This window comes from Lampetra planeri, chromosome 13 (assembly GCF_965212315.1).
Source record: "Lampetra planeri chromosome 13, kcLamPlan1.2.h2, whole genome shotgun sequence".
Taxonomy (NCBI): Eukaryota; Metazoa; Chordata; class Hyperoartia; order Petromyzontiformes; family Petromyzontidae; genus Lampetra; species Lampetra planeri.
The window spans coordinates 3,549,835-3,571,418 of NC_136119.1; positions in this window are offsets into that span (position 1 = coordinate 3,549,835).

Sequence of the window (21,584 nt, forward strand, 5' to 3'; positions counted from 1 at the left end):
AGCCATTGGTCTATCCACTTCTAAATGAAGGACTTCCCACACAATCCCCCCCACCCTCTTTTGAGCTGATCTCATCACTCCATCTCAGTCATGGTCATCCTTTCTGGCATGTTCTGTGAGGCTGCCATTCTGTCACGAGTATCATCCACTGGTCATCATCCCTTTTGTGCTGCCCTCACCGACTTACATTCTGGAGCCAGTCAGTCAATAGAATGTATCTACCGTGCATTTGTTTTCTCTGAACCATGCACTATTCGTTTTGTACCTCAATGTAATTACAAGTGCACTTCTGTACGCTTTTTGTTTAATATCTTATCAGTGTCCATGTTTCTGGTCCACGATGACACTGAAGTGGGTAATATGCATGGATCAAAACTTTCTTCAGTGACACTGGTATGTTGCTTTTCATGATCAAATAAAAAAAAATCAAAAGAACTCAATATTGCTCTCATCATTTTTATCCCCTTTCACCTTCAATGATTGGCCAAGGTTTATTTCCCACATGCTGAGTTTTCCAGTTATATCGTTGAGAGAACTTGTACACGTCTTGCTCATTTACAGTTTGTCCCACTTTGCAGCCTTATTTGTTAAGTTTTTCATAATTGCTTTTCATTCATTTGCATTCATTGTAAATGTAGTCGGCAAATCGGAGACGGCGAATACTGATGTAATGGGTTCCGGAGACACTTGTAGAGGTAACTTTTTTATTACAATACAACACTCCAACAGTCCTGATACTCTGTACCAGTCTAGGTACACAGCCTAGGTACACAGTCTAGATACACTACTCTGGCTACGCTCTGGGGTCCTCCGGCTACAATTACCCTAGGGGAGGCTAATTGACCCGACCGAGCCAAGGTGCGGGTCTGGACTCTGGCTTCCTCGGAACTCGCCCTTACAAGGGCGTAGAGCCAGGAGTCCCAGAGTCCCACCACTGGCCCTCACAGCGTCCCGGCCCTTACAAGGACAAGCGGGACGAGGGGGTCCAGGGTCTTAAGCTGGCTGGCTTGCGGGTCTTGGGTCTTGAGCTGCGACTGGCCCCGATTGGCCAGGGAGCTGCCCTTTTATGCCTCGTCCCCAACGCGGGGTGGGGTTGTGTGCGCCCCCATATATCCCACAGAGCACACAGCCCCCCCGTTGGTGGCGCCAAGGGGCTTAAGCGTCTGGGGTGACTGGGATCCTAGCGCCTGGCGCCGAGGGCTTATCTGCCTAGGATCCCAGAGCCCCCAGCAGCCCCTCCCCTCTTATGGCACTACACTGATTACAAGTGTGCCTTTCAGTTTGCAATACAATTTCCTGAAAGTATATTTTTTTTTCTTCAATAGCCTTTGTGAGGGAGAACTTCGTTGCTCGACTCAAGTTATGCATCACGGTTTTCATTTTAATTGCCTTAGTTTTAGCCCGGGAAAAATCTCAGGCGTACTCTTGAATCCTACAACTCTTATGATTGATTCCTAGAGAGAGTGACAATAATTTGTATTTATAATCTGCACTAATCGTTTACTCTCGTAGAGAGAGAGAGAAGAGAACGACTTGAAGGCACGGTGAGCCAGACAAGCGGGAAGGGAGTTAACAACATTTGTGTGATTCACCAAACCTCGTCTCCACAGTGCTGGATTACAGGCGCGTGGCCACCACCACCACCTGCCAATACCCCCCACTCCTCTGTAATTACTGTCATCGCTCCTGGATAAAATGATTTTTTTTCTCAATCTAAACGTATGGACTTTTCTCACCTCACTTAGTCCAACTCTCTCTGCCACAATTTATTTCTTCCAGTTCTTGTCTCCAAATCAACAAGCCTTGAACGGCAATTGCGGGATTTAGCAATTGCCAAACACATTCCTGCGGAGGGAGCTGGTAGGAACGTTGGGTTGCTCGGTCAATGGCCAGGGTCAACGGCGGCGTGGTGTATTCCGCAAATATGCCCGACTGTGAGGGTGGGCACAAGCCGGCGTGAGTAGGTTAAACGTTGAGTTTTATAAGGGCACCACGGGGTGACCAGCCCCTTCCCACCCAGCCCCACCCCTCCCACCCCCCACCCAGCCCCGCCCTCCCCACCCAGCCCCTCCCCACCCTCCCCTCTCCACCCAGTCCCACCCCTCCCATTTTTGGATGCACGACGGACAGACGGACGGACACAATAATCCCCTGTGGGCTGGTGTAACCAGGAGGTTCCTACCAGTAAAACAGAATGTATCCAGTGAATCTTAGCACCCTCTACGCCTTCACTTCCATAGCCTGGTGAAAACAATAGCAGCCGGGATTGGAGGCTGTGCTGTAAGGCAACTTGATCATGAGGATTGTTTACTTGCGGGTAGGTGAAGGGAGCATTATTTCTCGCTTCTCACCAAGTGTCCGATTGGTGTGGGTGCTCATATCTGGGAGAACTACTCAGGTCATTTAAAGGCTCTTAAGATGCTTTGTCACGCCAAGGTATTACTTCATTCAAGAAGAAATATAAAGAATGGTGGTTGACACAAATTTGTTCTAAATCGAATTATTCTAAATCAAATTTCAAGATGACATTAGATGGCAGAGCTATGCGATCTTGATCGAGTAGGCTGTATGAGATTGCTTAACATTTTCAGTTCACGTTATGTTTCCAGAAACAAATCATTATGATTACATCTGGTTTGGCTTTGAAAACATAATAAACACCACTCGACGTTGTATACGTATAATGGTAGTATTATGTAAGCCTCAATAAGGAATGGTTAATACAATGTTTTAAGTATCACAAAATAATTATTCCTGCTTTTCTTTGAAATTTAGTTTTTTTTATTGTAGAGTTTAAAACGTGCAGTCTGCTTATTTATTATTTTTTACCCCACAATGCTCATGATTAGTTGTGTGTTATATGTTGTATCGAACTAGGCCCCTTACCATTAAAATCGGTAGTTTACATGCATTTCATACTCTTTGCGTCTTTCGGTAAAGTCATGTAGATAGAAAAATAATAAAAAAAAATCACGATGTTTCGATCGCAACACAAGCAATCGTCCTCAGGTGAAAAAATATAGTAAGAGAGCTGCCGAAGCAGGGTGTTTATATAGGCCTGAGATGGGTGCAGGCCAAGGGTAAGTGGGCGGGGTTAGAGAAGGAAGATGGAGGGCACCCCAAAGCTGTTGGTATGGCCATTGTATTGTGAGAGATTAGCTTGTCAATGTAGCCACCGCCACATCGAGGAATGCAACTCAGAGAGTCGAAAATAACTGCTAACATCGGCAGGTAGGATGGAAACATCACAGCCAGTTATGACTTAAATTGGTTAATAACATCCTTCCAATGATTGCTCAGTTTGTACCCATCTTCTTGGTTGAAATTTTGTCTGTATTTATATATCTGGATGGCTTCATGAACGAATCTTTGTTGATAGCCAGTAGGTTTGCAGAGTACCTTCGTCTTGGAGAAATCAATTTCGTGTGTGCCCACAGCATTAAAACAATGATCAGCCACGGCCGAGGAATTGGTCCTACTATGTTTCAGATCTGCCTTGTGTTTGCGAACACGGTCCGAGACATGTCGCTTAGTTTCCCCAATGTAACTACTGCCGCAGCCACAAATTGATTAAGAGTGCAGCTCTCCTAATCATTGTTTTCACCTGAGGACGATTGCTTGTGTTGCGATCGAAACGGCGTGATTTAAAAAAAATTATATATTTTTTTCTATCTAGGTGACTTCACCGAAAGACCAAAAGAGTATGAATTCCTGCAGTCACGAAAGCTTTAAGTCAAGATTTACCAGCATTTATTTAAGCAAACCTGACTGCTGATGAGACACCGTACGTCAAAGCCCATCTATAATTGGCTTGTATTGGATCGATACTCTTGAAACAATACGTTCCCAGAAGGCTGTACGGCCGACGGGTTGTGTAACAAACACCGTTGTTTTTTTACATGAAGAGACGGACATATGAAGGAAATGTATTGTCTGTGTATTTATTTTGCTTTTCACCCGACGCGGTTACTGGCACAAAGTTGTACATTTTTGTGGGAAATTGCTTCTATTATTCTGAAACGACCAAACACTTACTTGGGTCTCTTCAGGATAATATGTACCGAAAACACTAACCTCACGTTATATTGTCAGACGCACAGCTATTTGTATCCATGCTCACATGACCTTCTGTTTGGACAGCCTTTGCAGATATATTAAATCCACTACCCACGTTTTTGCCACATTCTTTTGTTAAAACCATTGTGACGTTATTTACTGCGATTCATCTCGCACCGAGTAATTAAGGTCCTGTTGTACTGAATCATAATTAGAGCTCCATACAAAGCCTTGCCTGGAATGTTTCCACCAGTATATGGCTTTTTGACAAGAGCGAAATGGGAAGAAAAAAAATTCCATTCGTCATGTCAATGACATGTCGTGCCTTGGTTGCAGATACCATAAATTATGACATCTGTAAAGATATCATGCGCACTCCCATGAAAACCCCTGGCGCTGGAGAAGTTCATCAAGCCGCTTGGATGCAAGGTTTCGTGCTTTTGATGAACAGAACTGAACTCCTAATTGTTACCTATCGTTCCAATTCCATGTTGAAAATACTCACGTGAGCATTGAGGGAGTACTCATTTCCTGTTCACAGCTCTGAACCAGTGTGCGGAAATTGCACTTCCGTACGTTGAGGGAGAGGCTATCCATAGGGCAGCCACTTGACTTCCCCACGAAGTGGTACTGATTTTAATGACTGGAGAGATGATGGGCTGAGTCAACCACTCACCCGGATTTGGACTTTCAACCTTCCTAGTCAGATGGCAATGCCATATTTTGAATGTTTAATTGGACAGACTTCACTTGAACTGTCCGCCAACAATGTATCGCTCGATAAATATATAAATTTTCCTCTTGGTTGTAAAAAAAATATATATTGTATATATATATTCATATGGCATCTCATCATCAGAGCTCTTTACACACGAGTAGTGGCTTTTTCATCAGATCTCAAACGTAGAACGGCACCCTCCCAGTGGCAGCTGTCGGAGAGTAATGGCTGCTGCTCCGTATCCTTTGTTCATTTCTTGTGGAAATGTATTCATTTCCCGTGCGTAAATCCTGCGGGGAACGGGAAATGTGAAAAAAATCGTGGTTATACTAACAGGTAATCATAAGTATAGTGAAGTGGATTTTTTTTCACCTGGGCATAGTATATTAACCAATTAGAACTGTAGTCTGTTTCATGTGTTTGTAAAACCATTGATTTAATAATCCACAATGAAATGTTATCACCTTCGACATTTCACAATGTGCGTATTAAATTTCGATTCAAAGCTTTCGTGAGTGGAGGGATTCATCTTCTTGGTTCATTCGGTAAAGTCACGTAGAAGGGAAATAATAAAATAATAAAAATAAAACATAATAAAATACAATTCTCACAGATAGAGCTGTCTAAAACACAGCGCTCCAATGAGATTGGAGCGCTGTCTTTCAGACAACTCTGTCTTCACCTGAGGACGGCTGCTTGTGTTGTGGCCGAAACGTCGCGAGAATTTAATTTTATTATGTTTTATTTTGTATTATTTTATTATTTCCCTTCTACGTGACTTTACCGAAAGAACCAAGAAAATGTGCGTCTTATTTCAATTAACACTATATGGTTGCCTAGATTGTGCAACTGTTCTAGCACATTAATGCTGGTTGACTATAACGTGCAGAGAAATATGAGCTCGGCCCATTCACAAAGAACGGTCTCGTTCACAACCCACCCACCATGGATCCGCAAATGTCTAACGTGACATCACAACACTCCATTGTGGACTTCAAAGCACCGGGCACTAAAGACAAGCCCTGTGGTGTGTTCCCTTAGATCCGCAAAGAAAGCCAAACCTCTGTAACCGTAATAATTGGACACACCTCCGACATTAGTGCAGCATTCCAACAATTCTAGTAAACAATTGGAAAATTCTGCTGTAATAATTTCGTAAATAACAGCATATGCCTTTAGTACCTTAACGTCCACGGACACTTTTCAGCTCGATATATAACAAGTTAGTGTAATGCCAAAGCTACAAATGTCTAAGGATGTAAATGACACTATTTAAGTTGGTCACCATAACCATGTAACCACATACACGTAAAGTTTATCTTCCTGAGGAATCCATGTGAGAACAGATGATGAACTCTTGCTTTCAAGGAGTACATATCAAGGTGAGATAAGGATGAAGGCACGAGCCAAAATGAAAGATAAGTTTAGATATTGAACACCCTAGAATTGTGTTTTTTTATGATACCAACGAATATACTTTTCACATTAATGTATCATATAGTATACAAATTATTTTTAAAAATCTGATATGCGCAGTGCTTTATACATTCCCGCCTCTCCCCCACCCATCTTGAAAATGGAGATACTGTCGAAAGAAAATAAAAAATAATAGTTCTCACATTCCCTCACTATGCAATGCCCTGCAACTGTGGTCACTGCAGACGTCTCTTGGCCTGTGGTCGTCCTTGTGAGAGAGCTGTGAGAGTGCTCAGCACCACAACGACCTCCGATTAGAACGGTTGGCTACGTACGGTGGTGTGACAGAGGTTCAACATGTATGATGGATATTCTTAGGTTTTTTCGGTAAAGTCACGTAGGTAAAAAATTAAAATTAATAAAAGTAAAATAAAATAAAAATAAAATAAAAAACCACGACGTTTCGGAGGCAACACAATTTTTTTACTTACGTGACTTTACCGGAAAAAACCTAAGAATATGAATCCTTGCAGTCACGAAAGCTTCAAATCTAGAATGTATGATGGATACCAATGGGCCTTACCGGCTGAGATAAAGTCTGAGGTCTCTGAGAGTAAACAGTGCTTTAGCTCATTTCTCCCCTGTGGTGCGGCTCAGTGGAAGTTGTGTGTTGCATTATGTGAGAACGTCTGATGGTTAGATCGGAATAAGAGTCCACATCTTGAGAAAATTCCCTGTACAAATGCGGAGAAAATGATCTTTCTTTTATAAGTACTGTATTGTATTATTCACGTGTTTCTTTTATTTCCCTAAATTACATTCCCATGGGGTTGTTATGGGCTTGGATGTACGTTGAACGTCTTTCGCACCGTACGTAGCCAACCGTGCTAATCGGAGGTGCAGGGGAAGGACAACGAACTGAATACATAAGTATAACCCGTAAAAACAAAGTTTTTCACTATAAATCCTTTATATGCGTGGCGGCTAGAGTCCTCTCGTCCTCTGGCTTGAGATGGCTGGCACCTATGGGTCAGATAATTGCATTGCACCATTAAGCAATTGGTAATTAAATATAATATTTTTGTCCTAAAAAGTGTAAAAATTTTGATTTTTTTTCCCACAAACATTAATTGTCACGCACAACGAGTCTGTGTGGAAAATGTCAGCTCGATTGGATCACGGGAAGTGGGTTAAAAAACGACCGAAAGATTTGCACGGTCTTAAGCAAGCAAGCAAACTTAATATAAAGGATTTAAAAACGCAGTTCAGCTTCACGGCACGACATGAATATTTTACCATTTGGAACACTGCAGCGAGCAGTACAATACCCTGTGTCAGACAATCACCCTGGAAGATGATGTAACAACTTATTTTCAATAAGAATGTTTTAAACGAAATCTTAAACGTACCTTATTAGAATGGATTTGAATTCCAATGCTCTTATTGTGTGTTCATTATGCTTTTTATTATACTTTTAGTTTATTATGATGTTACGTCATTTGTTTATGTATCATTCTTATTGTTGTGTACATTGCGTCGGTCGCTTTTATTTCATTTCATTTGATTCTGAAATAACTTCAATAGGCCTCCTTATTGACACGAGAACACAACTTTAAACCCCCTGCAAATATTGGATTCTTCATCAAATATAAAGCTGAAATGTCCAAGTCACACAGTTGCAATCTTCTCAGTTCAGATAATATGTGTTTTTATGTGCGGGAATTGGCTGATCCTGTTCACTTTCTTTAACAGTATTGGAGTAACCAGTCCAGCCTACTCGATCAGCATCTCGGGGTGCAGGCTCAGTGTTCTGACCACTGAGTATTTTATTTGGGACGTATATTCCTATGACAGAGGAAAAATTAATGGTACTGTGCATTAGACAATTGGAATTCCTTACTTTTTCACCATTACCTCCGATTAGCGTAGCACTTACGGAACAGAATAAATGCATACATGAAAGGCAGTCATATATATCAGAAACTTAAAAGTAATGATATTACAGTAATCATATATACAAATTATACTTACTTTGTCAAATATGGAAAATAAAAAATTATCAAATTGCAGTGTCAATTTAAATGTGTCGGTAACCCACCACTACCCGACATAGCCAATTAATAAGGTTTTTCATGTAAACGAAACGTGCTACTTCAACACGCCGGTGTGCTGAAGTAGCAACTAACATACCAGCATGCTAAAGTAGTACATAATTGGTACGTTTTGTTTACGGGACAAACCTTAATAATTCGTTGTTGGGTGGTGGTGTATTAATGCCACATTTAAATTTACGCGATCGAACCCAAAAACCTTCATTACGAATAATATTTGTAACGAAAGCCAATGTGTTACACTAATTGCAGTGTATAAATGCGAACATGTACTCCAAGCTATAATACACATACTGTGTGGAGTGTATACATAATGTGTGAAGGTAAATACGGAGCCTTGCAATTACTTGCTAACACGAGAGAGGGAACTCGACAGAAGCCCCTCTTGATGGTATTTGCCCTCCTGTTCCACTTATTCATGGAAGGATTTTATAAATGTGCCCGTTGTTTAAACTTAACAAATCAAATGTGCTTACGCATTCGGGTAGCATCGCTATATGATGTGTGTACAGTATATTTAGTCTTAGTTCCAATTTTTTACCTGTTTCCGTTAACAGTGTAATTTCACTAAATATCAATTGGTAACTGCTTATTAACGTTTTCTTAAACCATCGTCTTAACATATAAACATATCAAATAATAATTAATGCTCGGCTATACATACCGTGGGTCATGCCATTAAACATTTGAACATCAAAAGGTTATGTATGGTGAGTGCATAAAGCTAAAGGTCAGAGGTAAGGGTTTGGGTCATTCTATTACATCCTTAGCTGGTGGATACCCAGTAAACAATGATAAAAATTGCGTGCGAGGCACACGATTTGGTAACCGCTATCAGCTGGTGTGTAATTATCTCTCATTTTCTGACTATTGTATTCGTTTTCTTTGCGTGCCTGAAAATTAGCAGATTACTTGGAGGTAATTGTGATGCCATTGTATGCTTTGTATTGAAGTGTCACAGAGTACGTGTTGTGCTGGAAATGTGCATCGTCCCTTCTTGTAGGTCATGGCTCTAAAACGAGTCGAAATATTGTGAGCTTTCAAATTTTCTTCATTAAGATAAGCTCCAAATGGAGCCACAAGTTGGATACTTATTTCTGTGCTCTGAAAATATTATGTCCAGCCAAGGACACACGTAACAAAAGTTCACGGAACTATAAACTCCCCCAACCAATCGCTAAAAAACTTAAGACAGCTGAACGATACCAAACGCCCACATCTGTAAAAATCATATGGGCAACATTGGCAATAACATATTTTTTAGACCGGTGTTATTGTTGTGCATAATCCCTTTTGACGTGTTAGCATATTTATCCAATATGCATTCAAAAATGTGATTTTATGTATGTATAATAATTATGTATGGACAGACAGTCCCCGAGTTGGGGAATATCCAACTTACGGAAATGCTCCCATAAATCATGTCAAAATTTTACATACGCGGAATTCGTTTTGCGTTAGTTACGTAAGCACAAGTAGTGCAGCACGGTAAGGTAGTGGATGAATACCGCGGGCAGCCTTATGCCTCACTCGAGCTGCACAAAGATTAAGGTAAATTGAAATTATCTTGATTTTGGGGGAAACATTTACAGTTTCCGACATACTGAAAATGTGGGTTACGGATCGTTCTCGGGAACCTAACCCTTCCATAACCCGGGGACTGTCTGCACTCAAGTGACGTGCGGTGAGGTCAGAGGGGGCGTGGCCTCACGGAGGGGGGCGTGGCCTCACTGAGGGGGGCGTGGACTGAATGAGGGGGGCGTGTTTGACACGTCCCCCTCAGTGAGGCAGATGTGATAGCTACCTCCCCTGGTGCTTTTTCATACACATACGTGAAATAAGTTACCTGGAGTATGGAAGACGAGGACATGAAATGAAGGGGTCTACAAACATTACATTGGTGACATACTGAGATAGTAACAGGCATGCGCTTATTGCCCGCGCTCCGTCCAGTTACTGAGAAGTTGCACAATCAGAGGAGAGGCTGAGCTCGTCGCTGCCTCACCTCTCGTCTCTTCCTGTATTTGCAGCGGAGCTCCGCAAATTTGGCGATTTTGACTATAAAAATGACTGGAATCGTACAGAAATGACATTTATAATGAATATGTATATGAATATTTATAACACAGATCAGTGGAAAAATCTTAATATTGATTTCATTTGAGTATTCTTTTTTTTTACTTTTAGTATCAGCTATCTTCATTGGAGAATGACAGGTGAGGCTCTGCCTCCCCTGACTGCACGTCCCTGCTGTACTCTATCCTTTAGACCAGGCGTAGAGCCACCGAGACCAAAATTTCTTTTCATGGGAGATCTGAGACACAAAGCAGTATAGTTTAAGGTGTTTAACAAACGCCCAAATCACCCAACATCATAAACCTGACATCAATACGAACATCGCATAACAAACATAAAGGCAAAACAAATCACAGTAAATATAGCGGAGGCGATTATTATTTTGTAACCTCATATCTGGTAAGATACACTTTACATTTGTAATGCGTCAAACATTCACACATGGTTAAAATAGAGTTATGCATCGTTGAGACTTGGAGCACTTAAGCACCATGGATACATTATTTGGTTCTTTCGGTAAAGTCACGTAGATAGAAAAAATAAGAATAAAAATAAAGTGAATAAAAATATCACGACGTTTCGATCACAACACATGCGGTCCCTTTTTCCTGATGACGACCGTTTGTGTTGCGATCGAAACGTCGTGATATTTTGATTCACTTTATTTTTCTTATTATTATTCATTATATTCTCTATCTACGTGGCTTTACCGAACGAACCAAAGAATATGAATTCCTGCCGTCACGAAAGTTTTAAGTCAAAATTTCACCATGGAGACAGCACAAGAGACGATAACCATTACATTTTTATTCACACTTACGCTCTGCAACATTTTCGAGTGTGGCTGGGATTGACGGCTGGAAGTTACGTGTGATCTTCATAATAGGCAGGTTTTGAAGGTCTGGCTTCTCAAGTTCATGTTGTGGCATAGGCAAGGAATCGTGTATCGCTGTGAAAAAAAATCTTTAAATTTGAGACCAACGATTATTTGTACGTTATAACAGGTCGGTGTTCTTGGCTGATCCATTTACAAGGACTTGGATTCACCACGCTCGGCCGCCTTTGTCCCCCCAGTGGCGATGTTCACACAGCAGACCAGTTACTCGTTTGAGGTCCAGGACCAGTTAAAATAAGCGTCAACCGGTGGTGGCCGTGAATCGAACTCGGGTCGCCGGGTTCGTAGCGCAGCGCGCTAACCACTACACTACAATGCGTTACGCTCCCACATGCGCGGGTCACATGACAGATTTGACGTCATAGCTCACTTTCCGTGCAAAAATATATGCATTTTTGAGCTCCCCCCCAAAAAAAGTGTATTTTTATAATGTTTGCATGGTGTGCAGTCTGGAAAGTACTCACATGGCAAATTTAAATTTTGTTGCATATCGGGAAGTACGCTAAACATTTTGAACAGACACACGTAATCACAACTTTGCATTTTATATATATGGAGATAAAGGTGCAACCTTGCAATTACTTTGTTCACACCACTGCTGACAGAGGGTCCTTCAAGAGAACCTCTCTGGAGGGTATTTTTGGCCAACTTTACAACTGCGGTGCCGTTTGCTAACCATTACATAGTGGCCAGCTCCCCTTCATTTATAGCCATGTCACTAAAATAAAGTGGTGAGAAAATATCAAGAAAACATTTTATTTCAGTCTCTACATGTTATTTCAATCTCACGTAATACATTGTTTAACGCTCTACATACGCTTTGTCCAATGTAGTTGGTGTTATTTGCTTACAACATTCAATGATGATGCATAAGCTGAGGTCTGATATCTCAAGAGTTTTGTTACGGACCTACACACGTGGTCTTGGTTATGTTCGGCGAAGAACGTGGGGGCCAGGCGAATGTTCCACCTCGGCCGATGCAACTAACGAATTGGGAATGAAAACAATCACGTGCTACACAAGACCAGGGTCACTTTACATCGGTGGGGCAGCTATAAACGGATAACTCTATTGAATAACAGATTGCCAATTTGGACTATTTAAAGTTGCGTGACAATACAAAAGAACGAAATTAACAGGAGCGCAAAACATTCACGCGCGATGAAAACAATTGGGGAATAATTATGGAGAATAAAACCGGAAAATAACATTGAACACGGTACAACTGTTCTCATCTATAAATGTGCAAAAAAGCCTTCAAACACAGTTCTATATTGCTCGCAGGAGACAAGAACAAAGCACTTATACTGCTTTGACGATCAATATTGTCACGCTTTTACAGGACACAAGCAATATCTCATCAGTTGCAACACCGCGTTCTATTTTTAACCATGAGCTCGTTGTTGTGCAGAAAACTGGTTAAAACATTTTCCTTTGAGAAAACAAAAGTTTTGCCGAATGCTGCAACGGCCTTAATGAGATGCAACAACAACAAAAAGAAATGGCTCCGTGCCAAGAGTACAACGGAAATAAAGTGTGCCGGGCGTGGGCTGATGGGATTACCTACTGACGTCTTGGCGCACAATCCATGATCAGCGCCGCTGTTTGGCGCTTTGTCTAATTGGCACGGTGGCGTTCATTGTACACGTGCCCAGGTAGCAATGGCAGGCGTGTCCAGGTAGCAATGGCACACGTGTCCAGGCAGCAATGGCAGGCGTGTCCAGGTAGCAATGGCACACGTGTCCGGGCAGCAATGGCAGGCGTGTCCAGGTAGCAATGGCACACGTGCCCAGGTAGCAGTGGAACACGTGCACAGGCAGCAATGTCAGACGTCCAGGTAGCAATGGCACACGTGTCCAGGTAGCAGTGAAACACGTGCACAGGCAGCAATGGCACACGTGTCCAGGTAGCAATGACACACGTGCCCAGGTAGCCATGACACACGTGTCCAGGTAGCAATGACACACGTGCCCAGGTAGCAATGGCACACGTGCCCAGGTAGCAATGGCACACGTGCCCAGGTAGCAATGGCAGGCGTGTCCAGGTAGCAATGGCACACCTGCCCAGGTAGCAATGGCACACGTGACAATATGAGTTGGGTAAAGGTGCAGCCCTGCCATTGCGTCCTCGCGCCACTCTGGGCGGAAGAGCCTCCGCTAGAGGGAGCTCCCTCTTAATGTTAAAGGTGTTCACAGCTGGCCATACGTCTTCAGCAAAAGTGACAATACTCACACTTTAATCCCACCACATTCGGATTTACCAATCTGCTTACTGCGGATGTACCCATGTATAATGCTGGGTGGGCAAAGGCGGTGGGGGGAGGGTAAATAAATGTGCACTGTTGATTCAATTTCCGCGCCAGGAGATGGAATAGAATTGGAGACCCCTGGATTGCAAGTCCAGTGTTATGACTATTACGCTACGGCAGAATCCAGAATACTGCATTAGCAGGTGCAATTCCTCTAACACAAGCACAAAGAAGAGAGGGTTTAATACAATTACAGGATATTTATGTCTCAAAACGGCGCGTGTTTTGCAGCATCGCTTCACATTTCATCTATTCTCTAAATAATTTTTGGAACGGGTGATGACTACGAAACATTAATCCCAAAATAGACGTCAACACTTCATCTCTCGAGGAGTCTAGGTCATCGTGAATGGCTTCACACTTGTCATGGATACTGCTAAGACTTGTAAGTTCCATTTGAGTTTCCCGTTTGCTTTGAACTAAGTTGCATGCACGTCGACATTCTCAAATATTATACTTCAGCAACTGGCGGCTGTCAAATGAGAAAAATTACCCTTCCCCAATCCGTACTTTACTGCTAACAAAGTGTACGGTACAGCCCAATTGCAACTTGGGGAGTTAGCTATTTTCTTCATGGTATTTGAAAGCTCCCCATCTGTGTAAGTGGCAACAAATGAATGTCACTCTACAGGTAAAATGGTAAGGGAACTTTACTGTTCCAGCAACACAATACACACACTGAAAGGAAGCTCTCTTGTCAACCCAGCCATTTTCTCTCATCGCATCGCCCATTTAATATCCTTCTTCCCATCCCTTCTGCAACCTTCCAGAAGGTCCTCCTCAGTCATCGGATTCTTCTTACCATCAACCCGATCCCTTGGTCTCTTTCTCTGCCTCTAACTGTCCCCTCTCCCTCGTTTGGGGAAAAGCCAGCCTCTGGCTGAATGATTGCGTCACTCATTGCTATACAGGGTTGTCGGACACCCTAAAACCTGAGAGGCGATCTGCAAGGTGGTGGATGAGTTCTCTTTGTCCCTCCGTTGGCGCGACAGCTTTGACACGTGTGGCTAGATAACTGAGCACGATGACATTGCAATGGGAAAAATAGGTTTTGTACCTTGGTAAAAACTTGTTCCCCCCCCCCCAGTCAATACCGCTGTTCTCACGTCGGGCTTTTGGAGTTTGGCAGGTAACCTTACTCCGGAGAGTCTGGGGGTGGGCAAGGGTTTGGCTAGTGGTGTCGGCGAGTGGGGGTGGACGTGTTCGGACAAAGACGAAAGGATTGCAATTTCCGTTGGTGTAGCATTGGGCAATCGGTTAGCCTCTAGCTGAAGTCACCGCTTCACTATTACTCCGTATAGCTGTCACCCTTGGACTCTGGATCACTGTCACAAGGTAGTTTGAGTCTGACTTGTAGTCCTGGGGCTCACTGGTCACTGTGACCCTGAATCGCTGTCACGCAGGTAAGTCAAGTTCGACTTGTAATCTTGATGCTCTCTGCTCACTTCTCTGTTAAACTTGTATCTCTGTTATAGTTGTTACACTATTTCTCAGTGTCTCTCTGTCTAAATATGTCTCTGTTTTCTCTGCCTCGCCATATCTCCATGTCGCTATGTCTTTTACTGTCTCAGTATTAGTCTGGCTCATTCTGACTCGGTGTCTCTGTCCCACTCTGTCCCTGTTCCTTTTTTATCAACTTTGTCTCTGTCTCAATTTGTCTCTATGTGCCGTGTGGTCGTGAGTCAAAGTCATTCTCTGTTCACCTTGGGGTGCGACAGGGATGTCCTCTGGATCCCACATTATTTCACATAATTTTCGACCACATAGTTTGATAAACTTTTCATGGCTGATCGATGCCCGGGTGTGTTCAAAGGATGGCTCCCTTTTGGTCAACGATATTATGTTTGTTGATCATCTGTTGATTGCTGCTCATTCAGAGGAGGAGTTGGAGGATCTGCTGCTGAACCTGGAGCGTGCCACTAAGAGGCGGGGTCTTACCATCAGCCCCACCAAAACTAAACACATGCCTGGGTATTATGTGCCATCAAACAATCCACCCCTCAACTCCCCATTGGTGACGGTTCAGTTGTGGAGAGAGTGGAGAGGTTTCCATTCTTGGGCAGTGTGCTCATGATTAGCTTCGGTTTGAAAGCAGAGGTCTCACTCCAAATCAGTCGGACAAGATGATATTTTCCTCGGCTGCATAATGCTGTGGAAGTTACCTGGTCTGTAGCTCCACACGAAGCTTTGGGTCTTCTCAGCCACAGTCATGCTCACCCTTATCTATGATTGTGAAATGTGGACCTCTCTGCACCGATTAGAAACATTCAGGTTGGCTTGCCTACGATCCATCCTGAATTTAACCAGCCTGGTTTGTGTGAGGAGCTCACATATCATTTAAATATCTGGACACATTCCCATCAGGGATCTCCTCTAGCGGACAAGGCTGGGTCATGTAGCCCGCATGCCCAGCCACCGCATGCCCAAGCAGCTTTTGTTTGACCGGATAGAGGGGGCTAAATGGGCACGACACGGGCTGGAAAAGAGATGGACTGATGTAGTACATGAGGATGTAGAGCTGAGTGGACTTGCCGACGACTGATAACAGCGGTGTCAAGCTCAACCTCTATGGAGGAGGCTCGTGAATGACGCTATGGGCAGTTGGAGGCAATCGCCCTCAAACAACAATGGAGGGCAGAGGAGCGATGATCTCAACAACTAGTGGAGTGGCGGGCGACTAAAATTGTGCCTGTGTCTGTATATATGGATGGCTTCATGAACGAATCTTTGTTGATAGCCAGTGGGTTTGCAAAGTACCTTTACGTTAGAGAAATCAATTTCGTGAGCCCACCGCATATCAACAATGATCAGCCACGACCGAGTTATACCGTGTTTCAGATCTGCCTTATGTTCACGAACACGGTCCGAGACATGTCGCTTAGTTTCCCCAATGTAACCACTGCCGCAGACACAGCTCCGTTTGTAGACGCCGGGGTATTGCATGTTAGGGATCACATTATTCACAGATGGGATCAGATCACAAATTTTATGTACTGTGTTAAATCGAACCTGGATCTTATGTTTGCTCAAGATTTTGGAAATCTTTTTGGTGACCCCTGCTAGGTATGGCAAGGTGATGGTTTTGATTGGGTCATCAGATGGTTCTTTCCCGACGGTAGAGGTGATAGCTTGACGGGTTGTGTAGTCTGAATATCCATTCATCTTGAGAGCTTGGTGTACGTGTTCGAAGTCACTGGCTAGGTGATGATGGTCGGAAATACATCGAGCTCTGGAGAAGATGGGTACAATATTCTTAGGTTTTTTCGGTAAAGTCACGTAGGTAAAACATCAAAATTAATGAAAATAAAATAAAATAAAACAAAAATCACGACGTTTCGGAGGCAACACAAGTCTCTGTCATCAGGTGGGACCGTCACAGCCAGATTAGCTGCATCAAGTGAGGCAATGATTCAAGATGTAATCCCTTATCTAGAAAGATGGGTACAAACTTAGCAATCATTGGAAGGACGTTATCAACCAGTTTAAGTGATAACTGGCTGTGATGTTCCCGTCCTGCCATCTTCCGATGTTAGTTATTTTCGGCTCTCCGATTTTACATTAACAGGTTCAATTTCTCACACCAACACAGCCACCTTCGCGCACTGACCTAGACGTGGTAGCAGCTCTGCGATCTTACATTAACATGCTAATATCTCACATTAACATGCTCTCTCACATTAACATAGCCACCTCAGTGCGCTCGCCGTGGAGGCCACTCACCGATCTAGGTGTACATGCTAATTTTTACTTGGCAGCCCTTTAATCGGTGGAAAACCCACCACCTTCGCGGTCGCCGTTCATCACTTACATTAACATTTGCTGACCCGCCCATGCTGCTGACATTTGGGCTACGCCCATTTCAAACTTTTATAAACAATTTGCCTTTAGAAGCTAACCCCCTTTTCCTGATGATGACCGCTTGTGTTGTGATCGAAACGTCGTAGTTTTTTGTTATTTTCTTTGAACCCTACGTGACTTTACCAAAAGACCCCAAAGAATGTGAATTCCTGCAGTCACGAAAGCTTTAAGTTAAGATTTAAGATCCGTCTGTTAGTAGCCCAGAACGCGTCCTTATAACAGGCACCGAGCGTCAGGTGAGCGTCTCCAAAACCCCCGCCAAATTCGAAGGCGCACCAATAACCTCCGACGCAATTTGCGCGCTCATTGACTCAGCGACAGCGTGACGCAACCCACCATCAACTGGGTTCTCGGCGTTACTGATGGCACCGTTCAAAAGAGCCACGGGTCCCAGTGAATGCAGCCCTGCATTGCAGATCCAGTGCACTCACCATTACACCAGTGGTCCTTAACCTTTCCTGCAGCCTTGCAACCAACCTTTGGTTCTCAATCGTAAAACAAAAATGCATGTTAATGAGTACATGGATTTGATGAAACAAATTAGTTGTACTTAAGTGCCCGTGCTTAATTTGTCTTTCGATGAGTTACCTTATAAAAATAAATGTGGCCATGTCTCGCACCCCCAGAAAGGGCATCTCGCTCCCCCAGGGAATGCGTGCACCCAGGTTAAGCACCACTGCATTAGACCAAGGCAGTAAAGCCATAATCGAGGGTTTTTTGGGGGGTTAGATTGTGTAAATATAAACGTGTCGTTAAACTCACCACCACCCGACACAGACAATTAGTAAGGGTTGTCACGTAAACAAAACTCAACAATTTGTTACTAGTTCAGCACACCGGTGTGTTGGAGAGTAAACCCACAACATTTACAATTCTAGTAATTACAACCAGCATCATCAGGCGACAGACAGAGTTGATATTTGACCGTGACAAAAAAGTCAGTGAAATCGGTATAAAAGCCAAATTACCATCTTTAAATGCAATTCATCCCGTGAAAATGTTGCAGTGGAGCTATATTGTCATACAAAGATATTGCCATGGTACCTGATTTATTCTGATCAGGTACATCAAATTTACCCCATTTGGTAGAAAAGAATGGTTATTGACTGATTAAAAAAAGATTCAAGAAAAAAGATTCAAACATTGATTGAAAATAAGTGACATATTCAAGGCAATGGGCCTTCATTGGTTTTAATATAAATACAATATTGGAAAAAAACACAAACCATCGTGGCTGGTTGTCTCTTGGTTATTTTTTAAATTATTATTACACACTTTTATTTAACTCACTCTGTCTGTTGTTGTTGTCGTATCCTCAAATCTTGTAACTCAATTTTAACCCACTTCCCAATGTGGTATCGACTGCAAACTTGCTATGCTTATGTCATACTGATGACAATACTATATTCTATCAAAAAAGTACTTTTAAACATTCATTTTTATGTTATGTTTCGGCTTGGGTCTAATTGTCCCCGCTCAACTGACGTTGGCTGTAAATCACCACGGCCCCTTACGTTATGGCAAGCTTTGCGGCCACTTCCTGGAGTCGTGGAGTTCTGCTATTACGAGTAGGGTACATTTCATTAAAGCGTGTCTTTAAAAAAGTATTTTTTAAATATTACTTATTATTTTCATGAAAGCCTCTGATCAATGCATGCAGACCTCGCCGAATCCAGGAGTTAAGTTCCTGGAAAAAATGCCTTTTTGGGCAAAGCGGCGTTCGACAAATAATATACCTTATGGACAACATAGGGTTGTGTTCCTGGGTCCAAAATTATCACCACCTCCCTCTTTGTTTAATTAAAACGTACATGATTTCCACACTTGTTATTGTACTCGAGGATGAAGCAACGCACTACATTTATTGTGTGTGTGTACTCTCTTTAGTTGTCAATATCATCTCAACACGGAACCCCCGTCTCCATTACTCTTTCCGCACTGCAGCACTCATGCCCGACGGCCCCGATACTGAATTCCCTGCCAGGCGCTCGTCCCCTAACACTGTCACTTGAACGTCAGTGATTCGTCATCTCGGCGTCCGTCTGCTGACTGACGCCCTCGACGAGTGGATGATAAGATGCGTGCGGCAATCGGTGAACGTGTGCCCCCTGTGTTGTTGTGCGTGTTGATGAATGTGTTATATTAGCACACACCAGAGGTCGCAAACGGGTTTTGATTCCTTACCCGTACCCGGCCCCACCAGGGTCGCAAACGGGTACCCGTACCCGGCCGTACCCTACCCGTACCCGGTAGCGGGTACCTAATTGCGACCTCTGGGATGAAGCCATGTTGCAGGCGCGGGTGGGTTGATTCTGATCGTGTCCGCGAGCACAAGTCAGATCTGAAACACGGCAGAACTGATTCTTCGGCTGTTGCCGATCATTGCTACAACTCTGTGGGCTCTCATGAAATTGTCTTTTCCGAGACCAAGATGCTCTGCAAACCTCCTGGCTACCATCAAAGGTTTGTACACGAAGCCATACAAATATACAAACACAGACATAATTTCAACCGTGATGAGGGTTACAAACTGAGTAATCATTGGAAAGATGTGATTAACCATGCAAAAAAGATGTAACTACACTTATTTGGACCATCTTATTTGACAGACAACTATTACAGGTTATTGATAGACAGCCAGTTTGTTGTTTTACCAGTTTTAGTTTTTTACTTGCTTTTCTTTTTTCACACTTTTGTTATGTATGCCATGTGTTAGTTACAAACCGCACCTCTCCATAACAAAGGCTCAGTCCTTTGTTATGCAGTCTACTCTTGGTCTTAAGCCTCACCTTACCATATTAATAAAAAAGTGTGCCGTTCCTGGCCCTTCCCCCCTCAACCATTATATATACGGGGTAGTATTTCTTTTGATCTCTCATTTACTTGATACAGCTGTCGTGGCTGTGAAGGTTTGACCTGAGGACGGAGGCTTGTGTTGCTTCCGAAACGTTGTGAATTTTTTTTAATTTGTTTTATTTAACTTTTATTAATTTAAATTTTTTACCTACGTGACTATACCGAAAAAACCTAAGAGTATGATTCTAGGAACTTGAATTGTGAGAAGAGACAAGACGTTGGGAAATGAGTGACAAACAGTTACTCACCAGTGACTCACGGCCTACCCGTACCCGTACCCGGCCGCACCCGACCGGGTACGGGTAGCCGGGTATCGGGTAGGGTACGGGTATCGGGTACCCGGTTGCGCCCTCTGGCACACACACACACAAAACATAGACAAAAACATACACGAAAAATACATCGTTCTCTCACAGTCAATTCATTCACACCTTCTAACGAAAGCACACCTCTGACGGCACTATTTTTCGATGCGAAGATGACAATCATGGCAGCGTCAAACCGAGTAGAGCCGAAACATCACCCCGTGTTCCGGCAATACAGACCTCGTGAGCTAAACCGCGTATGGCTGAAACGCGTGTTCGATAATGACACGTTGGGCAAGGTTTTCTTCTATTTTCAAAGTGACATTTGCTAATATTTGAAGCTAAAACACAAAAAAATCAGACGTTCAAAAATATCAAAACGCTCACTGCAAATTTACTTTAAGCACAATTCACATATCAGTGAATCAGAGTGAACATGCACTTTTAACACATTCAGAAGGTGCTCAGCACAACCCTAGCTCATTGCAACAACATCATAGCGATGATGTCACATATCGCAAACCTTATTCTAATTTCGATAACAATTTAGTATCGCACACAGTGCAACAGACATATTGGACATCAAAATTACGATCCTCAACACCATTTAGTTGGAATGGAAGAGACTTAAGCCTCTTATCTTCCGAGAGTAATTCAGAAAACAATTCCGTTTGGGCGCACTTATTATTTTTATTTCTGGCAAAGTGTTCGCTGACCGTTTAAGAGTGTTATTTTATTTATATGTGGTGCTTAATCTTCATGCCGCCAAGAAAACCAAATACCTTGCCCTACAAATTCCCTGGATGCTGTTGCCATCTGTTGAAATGCTAAGCTTCTGTTGATTAAAAAAAGCCCTCTGAATAAAACTCAGTTTTTTGTCAGTAAGCTCTTTTATCAGTTCAAAATGTTTACGAACCACATCAGAGCCTGAGAATATGGGACAATGAAATGTCCCTTCCCACCACCATCCCCTCTGATGCAGTTA